This window comes from Pan troglodytes, chromosome 6, assembly GCF_028858775.2.
Source record: "Pan troglodytes isolate AG18354 chromosome 6, NHGRI_mPanTro3-v2.0_pri, whole genome shotgun sequence".
Taxonomy (NCBI): Eukaryota; Metazoa; Chordata; class Mammalia; order Primates; family Hominidae; genus Pan; species Pan troglodytes.
The window spans coordinates 53171286-53191394 of record NC_072404.2 but is presented as its reverse complement, the minus strand read 5'-3'; the positions used below and the strand labels follow the sequence as shown (position 1 = coordinate 53191394).

General features: G+C 49.6%; 1 protein-coding gene across 7 annotated transcripts in view; it reads left to right on the top strand.

Moving 5' to 3' along the window:
• The window catches only part of TNS3 (tensin 3), a 308216-nt gene that overhangs the window by 214598 nt on the left and 73509 nt on the right, over positions 1-20109 (top strand). The gene's annotated exons all lie outside the window — the stretch shown is intronic.

Here is a 20109-nt window from a genome sequence, read left to right as displayed (position 1 = left end):
TGTTGGTGGATTTACGAAGAAAGCATACTTACTTCTGTCCCTGTGGTATAGGTCAGGGCTTTGTGGAAGAATGCCAGGTACTTCAGTGGGGCTGAAGGTTGGGGATGAAGAGGACTACTGAGCCCTCAGACAGCTTTGGCACAAGGAATTGATTAAGCAGTCGTGGTATAAAATGTTCTGATTACAAATACACGTGTCAGAGTTGGCCGTGGTGGTGTGGGGAGACTGGTTATGGAAGGCAGTGGCTGGGCAGAGGCCTGGGGTCCACAAGGGGTTCTACCGTGGAGAGCAGCTCAGTGATGGGAGGGGCTTAGGGGAACAGGCTCAGGGGTAAGGGGACTGAGAGCTGTGGTGGGACCCAAAGCCATGGGACCCGGTGCGGGGGCCTCCTGGGGATGCCCTAAAACCAGGCCGGGGTCATGCTAACTGCAGGGAGGCCAGGACTGCACACGTCCTTTTCCCGTGAGGCTGGTGGTTTGGAAACCAGCACAGTACCTTTCTGTGCAGCCTTGAGGCCTGGGAAGAACCAGGGCTGAGAGTGGTGGACAGGCAGTGACATCTGCCTGGGTTACAGCAGCACTATCTTCAAGCTGCATCGATGTAATGGGGCTAGTTGCATGTTGGGACCAGGTTACTATACAGTGTTCTTTCTGTTGGGAAAGCATGAAGGCTGAGGGGACCAGAGAGCTGGAGGTGGTCAGGTAGGCCAGGGAAACACTCAGCAGGCAGAGAGGGGCATTGGGACAGAGCAGGGTTGTCTCAGGTAGGGGACTGTGTGGGTGAGATCATGTGGTCTGGAAGCTCCTGCACAGAGGTGCACGCCAGGAGAGGATGGCCAGGCTGTAGCGGCTGTGCCTGCAGGCACTGGGAGGCTACAGAAGGTGGAGAGACAGAGCTGTGTTCTGGGAGCCCTGGCAGTGCCATGCAAGGACCAGGACCCAAAGGATAACCTTGGGCCAGAAAGTGTGGCATCCGTGTGGTGCCAGGGCCTCCCACATTGGCACGTTGGGGTGTTTTGCCATCTGGGGGCCGCTGGCTCCTTAGAGGGACTTGCCTCTAAAAGTGAAGACCAGAGAGGTAAAGGACAAGGGACATGGCTGTGTGACGCCGTGCATGTGATTCCCACCATGTGCTGGTAACACTGATGAGAGATGCTACCATTTATGCTGGCGTGGTTCTTGGTTTAGGTGTGCTGGCCCATGTCATTGTCCTAAGCACCCCGGCTGCAGGCACCAGTCTCTGCCTTACAGTCGTGTTGACGGAGGTGTCAGTAGGTTATGTGGCCTGCCCAGGTTCACATGGGACCTGCATAGTAGAGTAAAAGTCAGTGCCCTGAGGTGTGGACTCAGTGTCTCCATCCTCTTTGGAGTCACACAAGTGAGGACTGCAGTCCCGACTCAGGTCTGGGGTGGCCTGGGGGAAGGAGCACACACCCTGCAGATGTTGGTCCTGGCTTCAGGTCTGAGTATGCCGTGGGTTGCCTGAGTGACGCAAGTGGGTAAAGGGCAGCGTCTCTGTGAATTTCTCTTCACTCCATCTGTGAGAAGGAAACCCTATCCCAGTGCCTGGCCCAGGGAAGGTGTGAAGAAACGCTCGTCCACATCTACCTTTCATGTACTAGGGGTGTGACTGAGCAAACAGCTGTCATTCCAGCTTGCCTGAGTAACTCCCTGTTTGTATGTCATGAGCTGGGAATTGGAAGGAGCCTGGAGAGTCCCCCATGAGTAGATTATTGGACTTTACAATACAGCCATATAGCAACCACAACACCACAGCAGGGTAGCAGTTCCTGAACAATAGGTCCAGGTCGATGCATTAAACAAATATATTTGGGAAATTCTGAGTTTACAAAAAAGGCTCTAATGGGAAAAAACTATCTGCAGTATCATACCTGACTTACTTCACCAAACCTTCTTAAAAGAAGTTACTTGGAAACATTAAAATCAGAAGTCTTTTCTCCTGGATAACAATCTCATGTAGGTTTGGAGGAGGCTGGAGGCATCTGAGTGTATGTGGAGAAGAGGACTCCACATACTTAGGTTAACATATAGTAGTCTCTTGGCTTAGGTTAACATATAGTAGTCTCTTGGCTTAGGTTAACATATAGTAGTCTCTTGAGGTTAATATGTCTTCCAATTGATTGAATTCAATCCTTAGTGATTCCCTGTTCTTGCTGCAAAGAAACAGTTATAAGGCCTGGAATTTTAGAAAGCCACATCATATTATCCACCCTCAGTTTGGCTGTTTTTAAATTACTTGGTAAACTCATTACTTTATTTATTTATTTATTTTTTTGAGACAGAGTCTCACTCTGTCGCCCAAGCTGGAGTGCAATGGCGTGATCTCAGCTTACTGCAAGCTCCACCTCCCGGGTTCGCACCATTCTCCTGCCTCAACCCAGTAGCTGGGACTACAGGCGCCCGCCATCACGCCCGGCTAATTTTTTTGTATTTTTAGTAGAGATGGGGTTTCACCGTGTTAGCCAAGAAGATCTCGATCTCCTGACCTTGTGATCCGCCCCCCTCGGCTTCCCAAAGTGCTGGGATTACAGGCATGAGCCGTTGCTCCCAGCCAAACTCGTTACTTTAAGAACACTTTTTTTTTTTTTTGAGATGGAGTCTTGCTCTGTCGCCCAGGCTGGAGTGCAGTGGCACAATCTTGGCTCACTGCAACCTCCGCCTCCTGGGTTCAAATGATTCTCTTGGCTCAGCCTCCCGAGTAGCTGGGACTACAGGCGTGCACCTCCATGCCTGGTTAATTTTTGTATTTTTAGTAGAGATGGGGTTTCACCATATTGGCCAAGGTGGTCTTGAACTCCCGACCTCACGATCTGCCCACCTTGGCCTCCCAAAGTGCTGGGATTACAGGCATGAGCCACCGTGCCCAGCCCAATAACACATTTTGATTTTGATTTTAGATGCTGTTTAATGCGTTTTATTATAAAAGTTATTTAATTATCATTTTGAAGTCTAAGGACTTTCATATCTCAACAACAGACCAGTAAAATTCAGTGCATATTTGGGTATTGACAATACAAATTTAAAGTATTTATTAATCTATTCATATTTGACAGGCATCTGGGGCCATTTGTCCATTTTTTTCATAGCTTCAGAACTAAAAAGATGTCAGAAGATTAGGTATAAGCAAAACCGGTTACCAGTCTCCCCAGAGCTTTTTAAAATTGGGAAGTGACCTACTTGTAGGAACCCTGCCACACATGAGCAACTGTCCATGACCAGTGATGAATGGACACTGAAGGGTTAGCCACAGCATTGGAAACAGGGCAGAGTGAGCCATGCCCTTCCTGGGAGCTCCGCTTCCTCTTCCAGGACGTGCCTCTTGTGCTAGGTAAGCACCAAGCTGGGAGATGGAGCAAGCCTTGAGACTTGCACTTCATTTAGTGTCAAAAGCCTGCACAGTGTAGAGGTGGTCTCTGAACAGCCTGCATGGCAGGCTTTTGGATCTCAGTCCAAGACTTTCTGACCTGATAGAAATCCCATTAAAAGATGCTTACTGGGCCGAGGCAGGCAGATCACCTGAGGTCAGGAGTTCGAGACCAGCCTGGCCAACATGGCAAAACCCTGTCTCTACTAAAGTTACAAAAATTGGTCAGGCATGGTGGTGCATGCCTGTAATTCCAGCTTCTTGGGAGGCTGAGGCAGGAGAATCACTTGAACCCAGGAGGCAGAGATTGCAGTGAACTGAGACCGCGCACTGCACTCCAGCCTGGGTGACAGAGCAAGCACTCTGGCCCCCCCCCCCCCCAAAAAAAAATTATTGCTTACTTCTGTAGCTCTCAGGCACTGCAGCTAAGCAAGGAAGGAATCGTTTCTTCCCTCACTAGCAGGTATAGAAAACACTGGAACTCTTTTGATTTTAAAATTTAAATTTCAGTATTGACATTTCTCAATAGGAAATGGCTACTTTGGCAAGCGGCAGAAAACAAAAATTACTAGATCCTAGCAGGGACACGCGTACAAGTGTGGTAGCAAAGCAGCTAGTTCCGAGTCCCTGGGACATCGTCAGAAGGTTGGGGATGCTGCTGGAGTGCCTGCACTTTGAAGATGTCCTAGATCCCTCAACCCATATCCGTCTCCTCAGCCAGCCAAAGGAGACCAGGGCTGTTGAGCTGGAGCCCTCCTCTTTCAGCTTAGATCCATGTGTGAATAGGAAGGATTCTGGCATGTCCAAAAGGCTCATGACATGCCCAGAATGGTACCATCATCTAACCCTGCAAGGGGCATCATTTCCACATCTGTGTGCATGAGGTTCAGCCCCATAGATAGTGTGGCATTGCCTGACTGACTGGAGACTACCTTAAGTCTCGCTCACAAGGGGAAACTATAGACTGGAAGTTCTGAGAGCACTATGTCTACATGAGCCCCTTCTTGCTGGCCTGCCTTCCATCTTATCCCTGGACACAAACTGCTACACAACTTTCTTAATTCTGACTGTAGATGAAGGTTTGTCACAGAGACCTCAGCATCCTGAAGTTACCAGAATCTTTCACTATTTGCAGATTATGTCCTCATTATGAGAAAGACCACCACTTGTGGTAGAGAGTTGGGAATAGCATTGCCCTGTGCTCTTCCGGGGGACTTCTGTGCATCCTGCATTATTTATGAGATGAAAATTATATGTGAAGGCTAAGTATTTCCTGAGAAAGTCTTTCATACCAGCACAATAATAATAATAGTGGTGCTGCTGCTGATGGTGGCGATGATCACAGTGATGGTGATGGTGATGATGATGGTGATGGTGATGATGGTAATGACTGTGATGATATTGATGGTGGTGATGGATATGGTGGTGGTGTTGACTGTAATGATGGTGATGTTGATGGTGGTGATGATGTTGATGTTGATGGTGATGACCCTTATGATGGTGATGACTGATGATGATGGTGATGATGACAGTGATGATGGTGATGATGATGATGATGATGATGGTGATGACTGTGATATTGATGGTGGTGATGGTGGGTGATGGTGGTGATGATGTTGATGGTGGTGATAGTGATGATGATGATGATGATGATGACTGTGATATTGGTAGTGGTGATGGTGGATGATGACGGTGATGGTGGTGATGATGTTGATGGTGGTGATAGTGATGACGGTGATGGTGGTGATGACAGCGGTGATGGTGGTGATGATGTTGATGGTGGTGATAGTGATGATGGTGATGGTGATGATAGCGATGATGGTGATGACTGGGATGATGGTGATGATGGTGATGGTGGTGCTAATGTTGATGGTGATGACCCTGATGATGGTGATAATGACTGTGGTGATGCTGATGGTGGTGATGGTGATGATGGTGATGGGGATGATGACAGAGATGATGGTGATGATGGTGATGATATTGATGGTCATGATTGGTGATGGTGATGATGACAATGATGATGGTGATGATGTTGAAGGTGGTGATGTTAATGGTGGTAATGGTGATGTTGATGGTGGTGATGTTGATGGTGGTGATGCTGATGATGGTGGTGACTGTGATGCTGTTGATGGTGGTAATGGTGATGGTGATGATGACAGTGATGATGGTTATGACTGTGATGATGGTGATGATGCTGATGGTGGTGATGATGCTTTGGTGATAGTGATGATGACGGTGATGACTGTGATTATAGTGATGATGTTTATGGTGGTGTTAGTGATGGTGATGTTGATGATGTTGGTAATAGTAAGAACTGTTACTCTGAGTGCCTACACTGTTTTAGGTACCTTCATTTTCACCAGGATACGTAACAGAGCTCTCATCTTTCTGACTCTGCACCCCATGGCTATGTCCTAATTCCACTAAACTCACACTCTTACATCAGCCAGTAAACCTGTTGAGGGAAGTGTTCATTATTTTTTTTCCCTGGCATGCAGGAAGAGTTCGACATATGTTTGCAAATACAGGGGTCTGGGAGAGGCGGAACTGCAAATGATCCTTTTGAGACCTGAATTGCTCTGCTGAATGGGCACTGAGGGGAGATTTATCGCTGGACATTGTAGAGTAGCCCTGCCCACCCACAAGATCAGAGAGAGGCCCTCCAGAGGTGGGGTATCACAAAGCTCTGGTGGCTGAGACCTGGGTGCTCTCTGTGCCAGTGAGCACAGTTTTGTATCCTCCTTGTAGAATGGGTGAGATTCAGGGAATTGGTCTGGGGACATTTTACTCCGCACAAGTGCCTGCCAGCCATGAGGCCCTGCTCCCTCACTCTGGTCTGACTTCTGCTGCCACTGGTGTTTTGTGGAAGAGCCCCTGGGTACTGCTGCCAGGCTCATTGTCCCCGCCCCACTCTGGGTCTCAGCCTGGTTTCAGCCGGCACGTGGTGGGTTTTTTGCATCATACCCTTTTAAGTGGGAGAATATTTCAACTGATGATATCCCAGTAACAAAAGAAATGACTCAACCTGTGAAATTCATGATTCTGTGGGTGGCAAAAAGCCAGTTCTGTGGTTTTTTTTCATACCTTGAGGGCTTTTTGCTTCATGTTGTCAAAATATTTTATTCATGTTACATCAACCTCCACCCTGTGATGACAGCAACCTGGCAGGCCCTGTTCTGCTTGCAGATAGTGCTGTGGCATTCCCACCAGGCATTTAATGTCCCTCCCAGACTCGGCATCTGCTTTGTTAGTGCTAACCCATGGCTGATAACCTGTGCATCCTAAAGAAAGTTCAGAGCAATGGAAACTGTAAGCTTTTAATAATTGACCATGGAGAGCCCGTTGATTTAAATTGTGTGCTAAACCCCAACCAAAGGAACCAAATGTGAAAGCTGGAAGAGCGCTTTAGGATTCAGAAAGCAGCTTATCTGCAAGCTCTGATTCCGTGGCAGAAGGCTCACAGCCTCACAAAGTGGAGACAGGCAGACAGTCCCACCTCATTTCAACTCCAGAGTTGGGGAATGTGCCGGGGGTGCTCAGCCAGAGCCTCTCAGCCAGGCCTTGTGAGGCAGAGGGATCCTTACCAGGCAGATGGTCTGGAGGAGAGGCGGACCGGGAGAAAGCATAGTGTGCCAGGGAAGTTCAGTGCTGGGGAGTGAGGCTGGAGATGCAGATAGGCCCCACCATGGAGGGCCAGGATGGGGGCCAAGGAGTGTGGCTCTTCCCTGAGGGCAGAGGCGAGCCTTGGGGTCTTGGGCTGGGCCCTTGCTTGCTTTTTTTTTTTTTTTTTGGCATGGTTACTGTCTTACCAGAAGAGAAGGCACTGAGAAGGTGCACTGAGCCTGGGAGCTCTATTAGGGGCCCAGAGACAATGGAGCATAGCATTTAGGCAGGATGGGGGTGCCATGGGGTGGCATTGGCCTCCAACTCTGCAGAGGAAGAATCTCAGGAGGGAGGGAGGGAAGTAAGCAAGTGGGCCCCAGCGCCTGCGCCCGTAGCAGCTGGACATTGGAAGAATGAAGGGGCCTTGGATTTGGCTATTAGTGATCTGGGTATGGGGGTTTCAGATCCGTGCTAGGGACACAGGGGATCCATGGTACTTTCTAAAAGTCCAGGTGTCGTTATTTCTGTACTGTGTGTTATAACTGAGCAGTCCCCAGTTACGGGCGTCATCCCGCCAGTGCCGGGCCCTCAGAGCATGGGGGAAGACACCAGCGTGCGCATCTGAGGTGGAGGATGGAGGAGTGACCGCAGCATCAGGCATAGACACTCCTGGAGCCCTCCAAGGACTCAGGCGTCAGCAAGAGACCAGGGCTCATGGCAGCACCTCTGCCTTTCGGGGGCTGTCTCTGGATGGTCACAATCAGCCCAGGGTCACCTTTATTCTGAGAGGCTTCCCTTGGCCACCACCCCCTCCAGGCAGCTGAGTGAGGTCCTAGGACCCAGGTCTTATAAGAGGGACTTCCTGGTACTCGCATCAGAGAACCAGGATAGAGGAGGTCTGGGAGCCAAGGAGCCAGGGCCCCGGGCGCTGGACATGTGTCCGTGAGGGACTCTTGCTCTTTGTTTGCTACCACTGGCAAAACAAGGCTTTTTCTCCATCTGTGAGCTTCAGTCTCTGGAGGTGGCTGAGAGAGATGGGATATTTATGTGCCTTGAGAACTCTAAAAAGAGACTCCTGCCCAGGGGTCAGGACTAGACACAGCTCCTCTCCACCTTCAGACCCCGATGCTTTAGGGCCGTGGGTATGAACAGGCCATGTGTATGTGAGTGCACATTTAATAACCGAGTCAGCCCACTGCACTACAGGGAGCTCTGTGGGTGTCCAATTCGGAAAACGTTTTAGAATGAGAAACTCAAGTCTGCTTGGGGAAACTGCCATTGCAATTACTTTCTTTTTATTGCATAAAACCAACTTTGAAATATTAGAGTTGATGAAGCTTTCCATTTGCCCCAGATACTCTTACTCTGCAAAGCAGGGGGCCTTGGTTTCCCACCCTGCCACCTTGGTGGGCGCTCTGAAGACACTGCTGAGAGGCTAGGGCCACAGAGGAGAAGGTGCTATCTGGGCCTTCTGGGACTTTGAGGTGTGGATTCCAGCCCACCCTCTGCTCAGTCCACACTGCCCGTGATAGCTACATCAAGGGACCTTCACTGGTTCAGGCCCAAAATGAAGTATCGTTTCTATAACAGATACCTTCTAACGCCATCTTTACTCTTCTGAGATGAAAGTCATAGCGAATATAACCTCCTTAAGCATATACTAAAAACTAAATTTAACACCCTAACACTCATGTCAAAGGAAAAATAAAAAGAAAGTAATTCACAATAAAGTCATATGCATTTTGAGATGAAAATCTTTGGTCCGGCCCACACTAGAAAACAGAAATCATCCCTCAGGTTTGAAAAATACTCATTAATTTTTTATCGTGGTGAAATACGTATAACATAAAATTTGGCATTTTAATCATTTTTAAGTGTACTGTTCAGTGGTAGTAAGGACATTTGCATTGCTGTGCAACCATCATGACTATCTAGTTTCAGAAATTTGTCATCATCCCGAAGGGAAACCTTATACCCCCTGAAGTCACTTCCTGTCCACACCTCCCTGCCAAACCCCTGGCACTCATCCCCTCCTGTCCCTGGGGATGTGCCTACTGTGGACATTTTACATAAATGGCATCACAAAATATGTGCCTTTTGTGGCTGGCTCCTGTGACGTGGTGTGTGATGTTTTCGAGCCGGATGTGTTACAGCCCATGTGGGAACTTCAGTACTGCTCCTGGCAGAGTAATATTCCACAGCTGGGATAGAGCACAGTTTGTTTATTCATTCCTCTCTCGATGGAGACTTGGGTTGTTCCCACCTTTGGCCTTGGTGAATGGTGATGCTGTGATCATCGGTGTGCCCGTGTTTGTCTGAACACCTGCTTTCAGTTGTTTGGGGCGTTACCCAGGAGAGGGGTTGCTAGGTCCTGTGGCAGCTCTGTAACTTCCTGGGGAACTTCCCCACTGATGCTTGAAAGTCATTTGGTATCACCAGGTCTCTGGGGTGTTTCATTTGTCCCCAGAAGCTCTGCCTAAGCTGCACTGGAAGTGGGCTGATCTGTGTGACCTTAACGGCCTGAGTGCTGGCTCAGGGGAACAGCTAATTTATGGAATCCTAGGTAGGTGGTGGTAGAATTCTCTCCCTCTGTCAGGGTGGAGCAGTTACGACAAATCCACAGTCTCAGGGACATAAAGCAACATGGTCTTTTTCCAATCATGCCACATGTCCACTGCATTGTGGCTTGACATGGGCCTCATGCCAGGACCTGGGATAAGGGGCGAGCCCTCTCTGTGCACCCAAGGCTGCCCACACTCCCAAGAGCACTGCCGGCTCCCACGGCTTCTGCCAGAAGTCACCGGCTGCGTCGCTCCCCACAGTTCATCAGCCTGGTGGACCTGTGGCCACACTTATGTTCAGCGCAGCCCATGTGGCCCTGAAGGTGGACAGCTTTTGTATCCGTACTGAGGCATGGGATAATAAACGCCACAGTGATTAAAAGAGGAAATGTTGGCCGGGCGCGGTGGCTCATGCCTGTAATCCCAACACTTTGAGAGGCCAAGGTGGGTGGATCACGAGGTCAGGAGTTCAAGACTAGCCTGGCCAATATGATGAAACCTCATCTCTACTAAAAAATACAAAAATTAGCCGGGCATGGTGGCACGTGCCTGTAGTCCCAGCTACTCGGGAGGCTGAGGCAGGAGAATCACTGGAACTGGGGAGACAGAGGTTTCAGTGAGCCAAGATCGTACCATTTCACTCCAGCCTAGGCAACAGAGTGAGACTCCGTCAAAAAAAAAAAAAAGATGAAGTGTTAGTGGAAGAGGCCAGTAAGGTCACGTGATGGGGGGTGATCCAAAAAGAAAACCAATGCATGTGAACAGGCAGGCATTGAAGCCTGTACAGAAGCCCCGTTGAGGTATTTGGGGCGGGGCAGTGTGTGAGGCAGGCGGGGGTCCCCCTTCTGTGGTTTGCAGCTTTTCACATCTGCACGTAAGGTTACAGTTGACTTACAAAACATGGGGTATTGCTGGCATTTCTCATGTTGGAGGGCTTCGTTGTGTGGACGTATCATTTCCCTTTTAAATATGCCTTTTTAGAAGAAATGCCACCACCTAGCCATGGACTTCAGTGTTTCCCAGTGGAAAGAATTTTCAATTTTGCAATCTAAAAAATGGGATTCCCAGCCGTCCGCTTTCTGTTGCAGTTTTGCCGGCACCTACCCGTTCTCTTAGAATCAGGGTTAGGCATGAAGACAGCACGACTGAGGGAGGGTGGGCCTGGGAGGGGAAGGCTCTTCCCTGGGTTGGTCTTGATATGTCCGTCAGAACCCTGGCTAATGATTTCCTAACACATTACGCTGTAAAAAACTGCAAGTTGTGCGGCTCTTTAAGGCTATGCCCTCCACGTGGAAGGGGCTGGTCAATCAGTCCTGTTTCAGTTTTGGGAGAAGCCTCCTAAAACCGTTTCTGGGAGCATTTCAGCTGGGAGGAGTGTTGGGGCATCCTTGTCATGCCACCCTGCCTCCTTTTACACACTGTCTCGAAAAGATTAGTGTGCGTGTGTGAATGAGCTGAAGTCTGGAGGCCTCAAGCTCACCGTGAAGCAGTCTTTGCCTGTTATTTGTTTTCACTCCTAGGAATGCAAGGGAGCTTCCAGAACCTATCAGGCACACCTGTGTGATGTCGCGCTTCATTCCTAGAAGATCACATCAAGATAAATCAGTAGCTTATGGGGACTTTACCTTCTAGTGCCCAGATAGAAAATGAAAGAAGGCATGTTTTAAAATAGGTAATGTTCTAGCATGTCATGAGTTTTCACCTGTTCTTATTTTTTAAGTTAATTAATTAATTTATCGTTTGAGATAGGATCTCACTCTGTCACCCAGGCTGCAGTGCAGTTGGTGTGATCACAGCTCACTGCATCCTTGACCTCCTGGGCTCAATTGATCCTCTCGCCTCAGCCTCCAGAGTAGTTAGGACGACAGGCATGTGCCACCATGCCTGGATCATTTTTTTTTTTTTTTTTGTATTTTTCTGTAGAGACTGGGTTTCATCATGTTGCCCAGGCTGGTCTGGAACTCCTGGGCTCAAAAGATCCACCCTCCTTAGCCTCTCAAAGTGGTGGGATTACAGGCGTGAGCCACTGTGCCCAGCCCCTGTTTTTTCTATGTTTTAATTAACTTATTTATCATCGTATTTATTTAAGGTGTTTAACATGATATTTTGTTTGTTATACCTATACATAGGGAGAGGATCACTACAGTCAAACCAATGGACATATCCACCACTTTACCTAGTTACTTTTGTGTAAGAGCACCTAAGGTCTACTGTCTTAGTCAATATTGCATCCTGAAGATTTGCTCAGGGAGCGGATTCCGTCTCTTTTAGAACAGGGGTTGGACACTTTGGCTTGCATGTTGGAGTCACCTGGGGAGCTTTAAAAATGCAGACGCTAAAAATGTGGGTACCTGCTTCTACCTCCAGAGGGTGGCAGATTGAGTTGGCCCTGGTGGGGCCTGGATGTCAGACTTGCTTTAAAAATGCTCCCCAAATAATGCAGTGCGAATTCAGGGTTGAGACCTGCTGTGATTCTTGAGCTTGGTTGTGTGTTGGAAACACTAGGGAGTTTTTAAAAATACTGACACCTAGGTCTCACCGCTGGAGGTTCTGACTTCACAGGTGAGGCCCGAGCTTCAGGATTTTAGTGATAAAAGGTGGACAACGGCCTTTGAGAACCACTGTTGTATATTTGCAGTTCTCAACTTAGGTGTGTGTCCCAGCCTCCAGGAGAGCTGGCCCTTGGCTCATTGAGGCTGGGACGTGCCGCAGGGTGGTTCTAAGATTTGTGACCCTGCTGTGGAATTTAGAGGACAGCCAACAGTCACATATTGGTTATCAGAGGCAGAGGCAGGCGACCCCATGGGCTGCCTTCCACCTGGGTGCTGGCTTTATTTCACCAGGGCAGAGTGAGCTATGTGACCCCACAGTGGGGAGAATGCAGTGACATGAAGTGTGTGAGTGGGCAGCATGGTGGGTGTCTGCTCCTGAACACTTGACCCATCTTCCTTCCCCTCCCTCCTCCCACTTCCCAGCAGAGGCTCAGGGCCCGGGATCTGCCAGGCCGTGCGCTGGCAAAGATCAGTCTCCAAGAGCAGTCTGAATCACAGAATCACAGCTCAGAGTCAACATAAGTACTGACTTACCTATCAGGATGTGTTATTTTACACTCTCAATTAGTTTACATAATTGGGAGTTCAGTGTATTTGGACAAGGTGGAAAGTTGCCGAAGAGCTTTGTGGGTGTTTTAAACAAAATTTAAAAAACATTTTCTGGCTAAGTGATCTGAGAAGCCCTCTCCTGCACTTCAGACTGCTCAGGGGTGAATTGATGGCAACAGTGCTGACCCCCAGGCTGGGCTGAGTTCAGTCCCACATGTGTTTAGTACAGCACCCAGTGTCTTGGCCTGAATCCCTGATTCTCCAGGGCTCTGACGGCGATGCATCCCCTTCTCACGAGGCTCCTGGGTGCCCCCAGTCAAGGACTGGCTTTCCTGCTCTTTCCTCAGAGCACGTGAGGATTCCCTGTCAGGACCGTCCCCCCACCCTGCTGTGGTGGCTTTGGATAAGGCACGTCATAGGATGCACCTGGGGCTGAGGCCCCACCATCCCTAGCTCCTCCTGTGGGGCCGGAATGACTGAGCGTCCTCCTGCCTCCCAGGCTCGGTGTCCTTTTGCACCCTGTGGTGAATCCCAGATCCTGCTGGGCGTGGCGGAGTCTCAGGTGACCCTGCACAACCTGCTGGCTGGGCAGCCCTCAGCACGTTTCCTTATCTGCCCTTGACGCCGGCTCCACCCGTGAATAACAGTGAGACTGCTAAATGAGGAAACATGCTGGTCTTTGGGAGTGGCAGTGTAGGGGACTTTGGGGCACGTGTCCCATTTTATACTCAAGGTCACGTGGTTCCCGAGGCTCTGGGTGGGTAGCACCCAGTGTCTGGAGGGAAGGAGGCTTGGGTGAAGACAGCTAAATGCCTGGTGTGGGGACTGCCCAAAGAGATGGGCAGCGTCCAGTCATGTGACCTTTGGAGACCATGTCACCGTGTCATGTTTTGGTGGACAATGAGCGTGTCACCGCGACAAGAGGGGCACAAGACTGTGTAAAGAAAAAGCCACTGCCTGTCCCTCCCTCCACAGAGACCCCAGCTGCATGGATGAAGTGGGTGAAGCTGCACATCACCTGCAGATCACCGGGGTCTGTGTTCACTGGGGGTTTCAAGGGGCCTGAGATTTCTGCACTGAGTACTCATGACCTTTGTAAGGAGAGGATGCAGGATTTTTTTTTTTCCTGGCTGGGAACTGGCAGGGAAGTAAGGGCAGCTCTTCCCCAGCACCTGGGCCTCAGGCTGGGAGCAGGGTGGGCACAGGTGTGAGAGATCAGGGTGTGGGTGCCATGGGTGCAGGCAGATGCAGGTGCCCCCCCGCCCCACCCCAGGGCTTTGGGAGCTGCCGTTTGCCCATGAACATCCCTGTGTGGGAGCTTGGGTTTTGTTCCCTTTCTCCTTGGTTTTTCTGAGAAGGGGTACCTTGGGGAGCTGGGGGTGGGAGGGCGGATCGCCCAGAGCCCTGCAGGTGCTCTCCAGTGCTGGCAAGGTCCCTCTTGTCCCCTTATCAGCTCCTTCCAGAGGTGACAGCCATCTGTGTGGTGGCAGCTCTCTCCTGCTCCCATGAGGTCTCCTTTTTCTTCTCTTTTCCTGGGTTTGACTTCTTAACTGAACAGAAAAATATATAGGCATGGACAGTTTTGTAGTAGTGTTCGGAGAATAGGCCTTAACAATATCATTATTCAGTTCATGATTTCATTGTTCAAACTGCCCAATCTCATTGCATTACGGCCAGTTCTTTGTCGTACCTTGGAATTTGTGTGTGTGTGTGTGTGTGTGTGTGTGTGTGTGTTTTGTCCTCTGTGTTTGTTTGTTTCCTTTTGATGCATATAATGTAATATTCTTGGTGAAGGCCGTACCTCCCCTTTCTGCAGGTGTGAGTGGGAGGGCTGCAGGTTGCGGAGTGAGACCTGAGGCTACACTGCTGGCCCCTGCAGTTTTACCAGAAGCTCAAGGATAGGATGGTTGTAGGGCGAGGCCCCTTGTGGTCCCAAGCAAGACCAGGGCAGCTGAGGAGGGTGGAGGAGGAGGGGTGCTGGGCTGTGGTAGGAAGGAGGCTAGGGGACAGGAAGAGACTGCTTCAGGTGCTGGTCATTTCACGTTGATGTGAAGTGTGTAAGAAGTAATTGATGGACTCAAACAATTAAATGATTCCCTCGGGGAGTGCTCAGGAATTAAGCCTCAGTGAGGAAAAAGAAATGTAAAAGTCATGTGTGTCTTCATTGAGGTATGTGGCTCTTCACAGGTTCCAGGGAGCTTGGTTTGCTTCCATATGTTTCTATGTGTTTTTCTAATCTTCTGCAATGATAGAACATCATACTAAAGAAAACTATAAATCAGTCACTTTGGAAGAGAGATTTGGGGTAGAGAGAGAGTGTTTTACCAAGTGCTAGGGCCTCCTTTGGGTTTAATTCAGAAGTCAGTGCCTCAGTGCCAGGGCTCCTAACCTGTGGCCTGGGCTCACCTGTTCACCCCTCACCTCCTTACCTCTCAGGGCCAGGGCTCCTAACAGGTGGCCCAGGGCTCACCTGTTCACCCCTCACCTCTTCACCCCTTCAGTGCTCACCGACTTAGCAAAGAAGTACTGAACCCGCAGGGTGTCTCAGCTTGGACAGACTTTGGAGCTAAATAAGACCTGATCCTTGTCCCCACCTGGGACAGCTGGCTGCTACTGCCTCTGTCCTCAGAAAGCAATCCAAGAGCTCTCTGAGCTGGCAGTGCAGAGGTACGGAGCTTGCTGTTTATGCAGACCTTCTCTGGAGAGGTGAGCATTGATCCTGGTAGGCAGCGTACCAGAGCTAGCAAATGAACCGCCTGAGGAAATGTCCCCAAGCAGTGGCCTCTCATAGGTCACCCAGACATCAGAGTGTGAAGCAAAAGTGCTTTGCTTCTCCCACCTCTGCCCCACCTGTAGCCACACGAAAAGAGTGGTTCTGGAAGTCCCTGGTGTAACTTTGGTGTAGCACATGGGCCGTGGGCTCTGTGTGCACACTCGAGACCCAGCGCAAGTCACCACTGCCATGGAGTCACCTGTGGACCCAGGGGCTTGGCTAGTCAGAGCAGTAGATGGGATGAGGATCTGGGGGCCTTGAGTGGAGGGGCAGCTCTCAGTGAGAAGAGGGTGCCTTTGGCTGCATCTGCCCCTGGAAGGGAGCCAGGAACCAACCCCTCTACAGTGGAGATGCTGATGGGTGGCCTTGTCCTGGAGAAGGGGCCAGGATGGAAAGGACGGACCTCCAGGAACAGCTAGCGCCCTGGCTTCCTGACAGGCAGCTCCCAGGTGGGGAGAAGGGCTTGTTTGACACAGGTGTGAGGTTTGCAGATACAGGGTGATGAGGTGGGGCCAGTATTCAGAATGCAGAACCTGACCCTCCACCATCACGGACCACCCGTCTGTGAGCAGCACATGCAGCTGTGGGGCCGTGTTGGAGCACAGGGTGGGTGTGAGTGAGGATGTGAGACTGTGCGTGAGTGTGAGTGTGAGAATGAGTGTGAGACTGTGAGGCTGTCTGTGAGTGTACAAGACTGAGACTGAGTGTGAGTGTGACAATGTGTGTAACATGAAAAACACTGTGAGAGACTGCACGTGTGTGAGTGCCAGTGAGTATAGTGTAAGTATATGAGAAAGTGTGAGAGCATGAGTGTGTGTGTCTGCTTGTGACTGTGGGTGAGAGTGTTAGTGCGAGGGGGTGTGAGTGTAAGAGTGTGTGAGAGACTATAAGTGTGAAGTATGCAGGTGTGTGAGTGACATGGGTGTAAGAGTGTGTGTGCAAATGCATGAGTGGCTGAGTCTGCATGAGTGTTATGAGAAAATGTGTGTAAGAGACCATGTGAGAGTGAGTGTTCATACATGTGTCTGCAAGTGTGTGGGTGTGAAAAAGTGCCGGAGACTGGGAGCACATGAGAGTTTGACTGTGTGCATGTGAGTATGTGGGTGTGTGCCTGTGAGAGAGGTGCGGGGTGTGTGGGAGGGGCAGCCCCAGTCTTCAGGGCGCACTCCTAGCGTGGGCCATTCTTCACGGACAGGGGCCCGTTTTGTAACCCCACTCTGAGCTTAGTTCCTGCTCACTGTCGCACCCGTGTCCTAGGGCCTTCCTTGGTTCTTTCCTGTACACAGCAGACATAGGTGCCGTGGCCTGGCTTCCATTGCCATCTCTGCCCTAGACGTTGTGCATGGGTTAAAGGGAGGCAGCGCCTAGTGGAACGTCCTGGGCCTGGATGTGGCACCGGAGCCTTGACTGGATTCTGTTCCACTACTGGGCTTCCTGGGCATCTACCTTGGACCTAGCGTGGAGTCTCATGTTCAAGTTGTCTTGCCTGAAGAAGACAGCTAGTGGGCCTGCCTTGGGTCTCTGTTGAACAATTAAAGGAGCACAGAGATCCCCTTTGTCAAATAATTAAAGAAGGGAGAGAGAGACCCCTGCTGCAGGGCGCCTTGCATTGTAACCTCTGGGAAGCATAAGCCCTGCTCGCTATAAATGAGAATGTCACTTCACATCTCCTCTGAGCATATTGGTCCAGAAAACTACCTCCCACATTAATTTTCATATGGCTATCAGACATGGGAGATTTATCAGAGAGAAGGAAAAGTGTAAGGATCAAACACGTGAGTTTGGGAGAATACCGGAACTAATACTAATGCAAAATTAGAACGGGATTTAGGGAAATTCAGTACAGCAGCACAGAGTACTACAAAATAAAATAAGCTTTGTTCCTCTCGAAGGTAATCTCTGTGTTGTTTCCCTAATTTTAAAAAGTAATACATATTACTAGCGAAAACCCTGAAAGATAGAAACATTTCTGAAAAAATATGAATGGTGCCTAGAATTACACAATCCAGAGAGAAGCTCTTATGAGCATTTTAGGACATTTTCTTAGTTTTTAAAATAAAAATGAAACCACACTACACATGCATCTTTGCCCGCTGTCTTTTGTCATTTAATGTTGGAGCGTGTTTGTCCACTTCAAGTTCCATAAACTTGACTTTTAATGACAACATGAACAGTCCGTTTTGAGTGTGGCCCATTATAGCACTTACTGCCTGCAACTGTGTGCCAAGCCCCAGCCTTTGCTGCATTATCTGTAGGATCCCCTAAGCCAGCTTTGTGTTGTTCTTATTTCATTCTGGAGATGGCTTTGAGGACTCATCCCCTGTGAGCAGAGAGGCAGAGTCCACCCCTGCCAAGTGGCCCCAGGCTGGCCTCTGAGTGAGCATCTACTGCTGGTGACAGGACATGGGTTCGACGGCAGCTCCCGCCAGCCCGGTAGCAACGCCTTGAGCAAGCTGCCCTCTCTCTTCTTCTCTGACCTTCCCCGTAGCCAAGGACTCTCAGATGGGAAGAATTTGAAAACTGTCCCTCCTTCCTTTTCTCTAGACTGCTGTGCACTCAGACCCTTTGGAAATGCACCCCCACCAGGTTCTCTGCTGGACCCCATGTATTTACTTAGACACTTGGCAGTTTTCCTAAGACTGGGAAGAATAAACCATTGTTAAATCTGAAATTCACATGAGAAACAGAAGAATTTGTGAAACCTTTGCTGGCTGCCCCATCAGGACATGTCCAGGAGGAAGAGTGCCCCTTCCTCAGCAGGATGAGGGTAGCCATCTTGATCCCAGGGGCCCCTCTGTCACCACAGGCAGTGGAAGTGGGCAGTGCCTCCCAGGGCTCATGGGGCCCCTGTCTGCCCCGTGTAGGCTTTTTGGGGTGGGAAGGGATGGAAGGGAAGGAAAGGCACCAGTGGGTAAGGAAGAGTGACCACAGAGGAATAGAGTTGGCAGTTGTGGATTTTAAAGTCAGATACATGTGGTGACAAATCATTGCTCTCTGCTGACATGCTGTGTGGTGTAGGATGAGTACTCATACCTGAGCCTCCGTTCTCCTTGTCTGCAAAAAAGACGTAGCAGGCCGCCTTAATGGAGTGATAATGGGCTTTTCTCTATGAGAGCACCTGCCCAGGCTTAGACTGTCACTGTTGCTGGATAAACGTTGGTCTCCTGTTTTTCTTTCTTTTGTAACTACCTCCTGGGCAGATGTGGGTGCATCCTAGCACGTAGTGGTTTTGCAATATCTTAAACCCTGTCTCATTTTGTCCTGTTTTTTCCTGGCGTTTCAAACTTCTCATTTCCAAGGTTTGCAGTCCGAGAGGAAGGGATCTCCACACCCGACAGAGGCCTGAGCCTTGCTGACCTTGTGTGCCTGTGTCTTTTCCCTTTTGGGAATGGAAAGCAGGACCCTGCAGGGCTGAAGCCACACTTTCTGTACAGGCCACATCCTGGAATCCAGGGCCCGGTGGCCCTGCTTTTGCAGGTGCCTTGACTCCCCCATTCTTCCTGCGCTTGTAGAGCCTCTTTCTGGCCTCAGACCCACAGCTGCTCTCCGTCGCTGAGTTCCCTCCATTGTGGAAACCATCTTACTCCTGGTGGTCCCAGTGGCAGGATACTGAGAAGTATTGATCCATCCAGAGGGAGAAGCATGTAGTTCTGCTTAACCAGACATGGTGCCACACGGATTTGAGCACAAGCACCGGAGGTGGGATAGTAAGAACATTTTTTTGAGACTTTTTTTAAATGAAGATTGATTTTTTTTGAGACTTTTTTTGAATGAAGAACATTCTGTTTTTCATTGTAATTCTTTGGGGAGAGAGAGAATTGAGGAACAGTTTCAAATCCATGTGTTCAACAGGGATATTTCTGGGGCCAGCTCACAGAATGCCTGTGTTTCAGAGCCTCCTCTGGTGTGGGAGGCCCAGGACGGAGCCCACTGTTGGCTCTGTGTCAGCTCATGCACAGATTGTATTCCCTAGCTGCTCTAAAGGAGACATGTTGAAGGAAACTTCCAAGTTGAAAGGTTAGAAGAAGTCTAAGCTTCCTGCATTGAGACTTATGTTTTAGTCCTGGAAATTCCTTTTCGGACCCTGTTACGACCCGGACGTGCCTTCGAGTGCAGCTGCAAGGCTGTGCTGGCTGTTGTCAGCTAACCCTATTGGGACCTCAGTTTCTGAAGCCAGTGAGTTTCCAACCTCAGGCCTGAGATCAGAGTGCGTTAACATGCACTTCCCATCCTCCTTCTCCAGATCAAAGAGAACACTTGACCACACTGTCCACAGTTTTATTATTATTACTATTTTTAGTTGAGACATAATAATTGTACATATTTATGGGGCACAGTGTGATATTTTGATAAATGTATACAATGTACAATGCTCAAATCAGGGTGATTTGCATAGCCATTTTTTCTGTGTGCTTCATGCAACACTGCATGTTGGAATGATACTGCCATGTCATTTTTGATAAAATACCACATATTATCTTGCATGTTGAACAGAAGTACTATTCCCTCCCCTTTGAAAATTACCTCTCTGGAAGTGACCTCTGAAGTTCTAGGCAGTGAGTGGACTGTAATGTCAGTACAGGGCAGCGGAGCTCCTGGTGCTCTCCAAAGATAGGTCCTCCCTGGTGGAATGATTTCCCTTGAGGCCAGCTGCATGGCTCCTTTTTCCAGGAAGGGGACCAGGCTC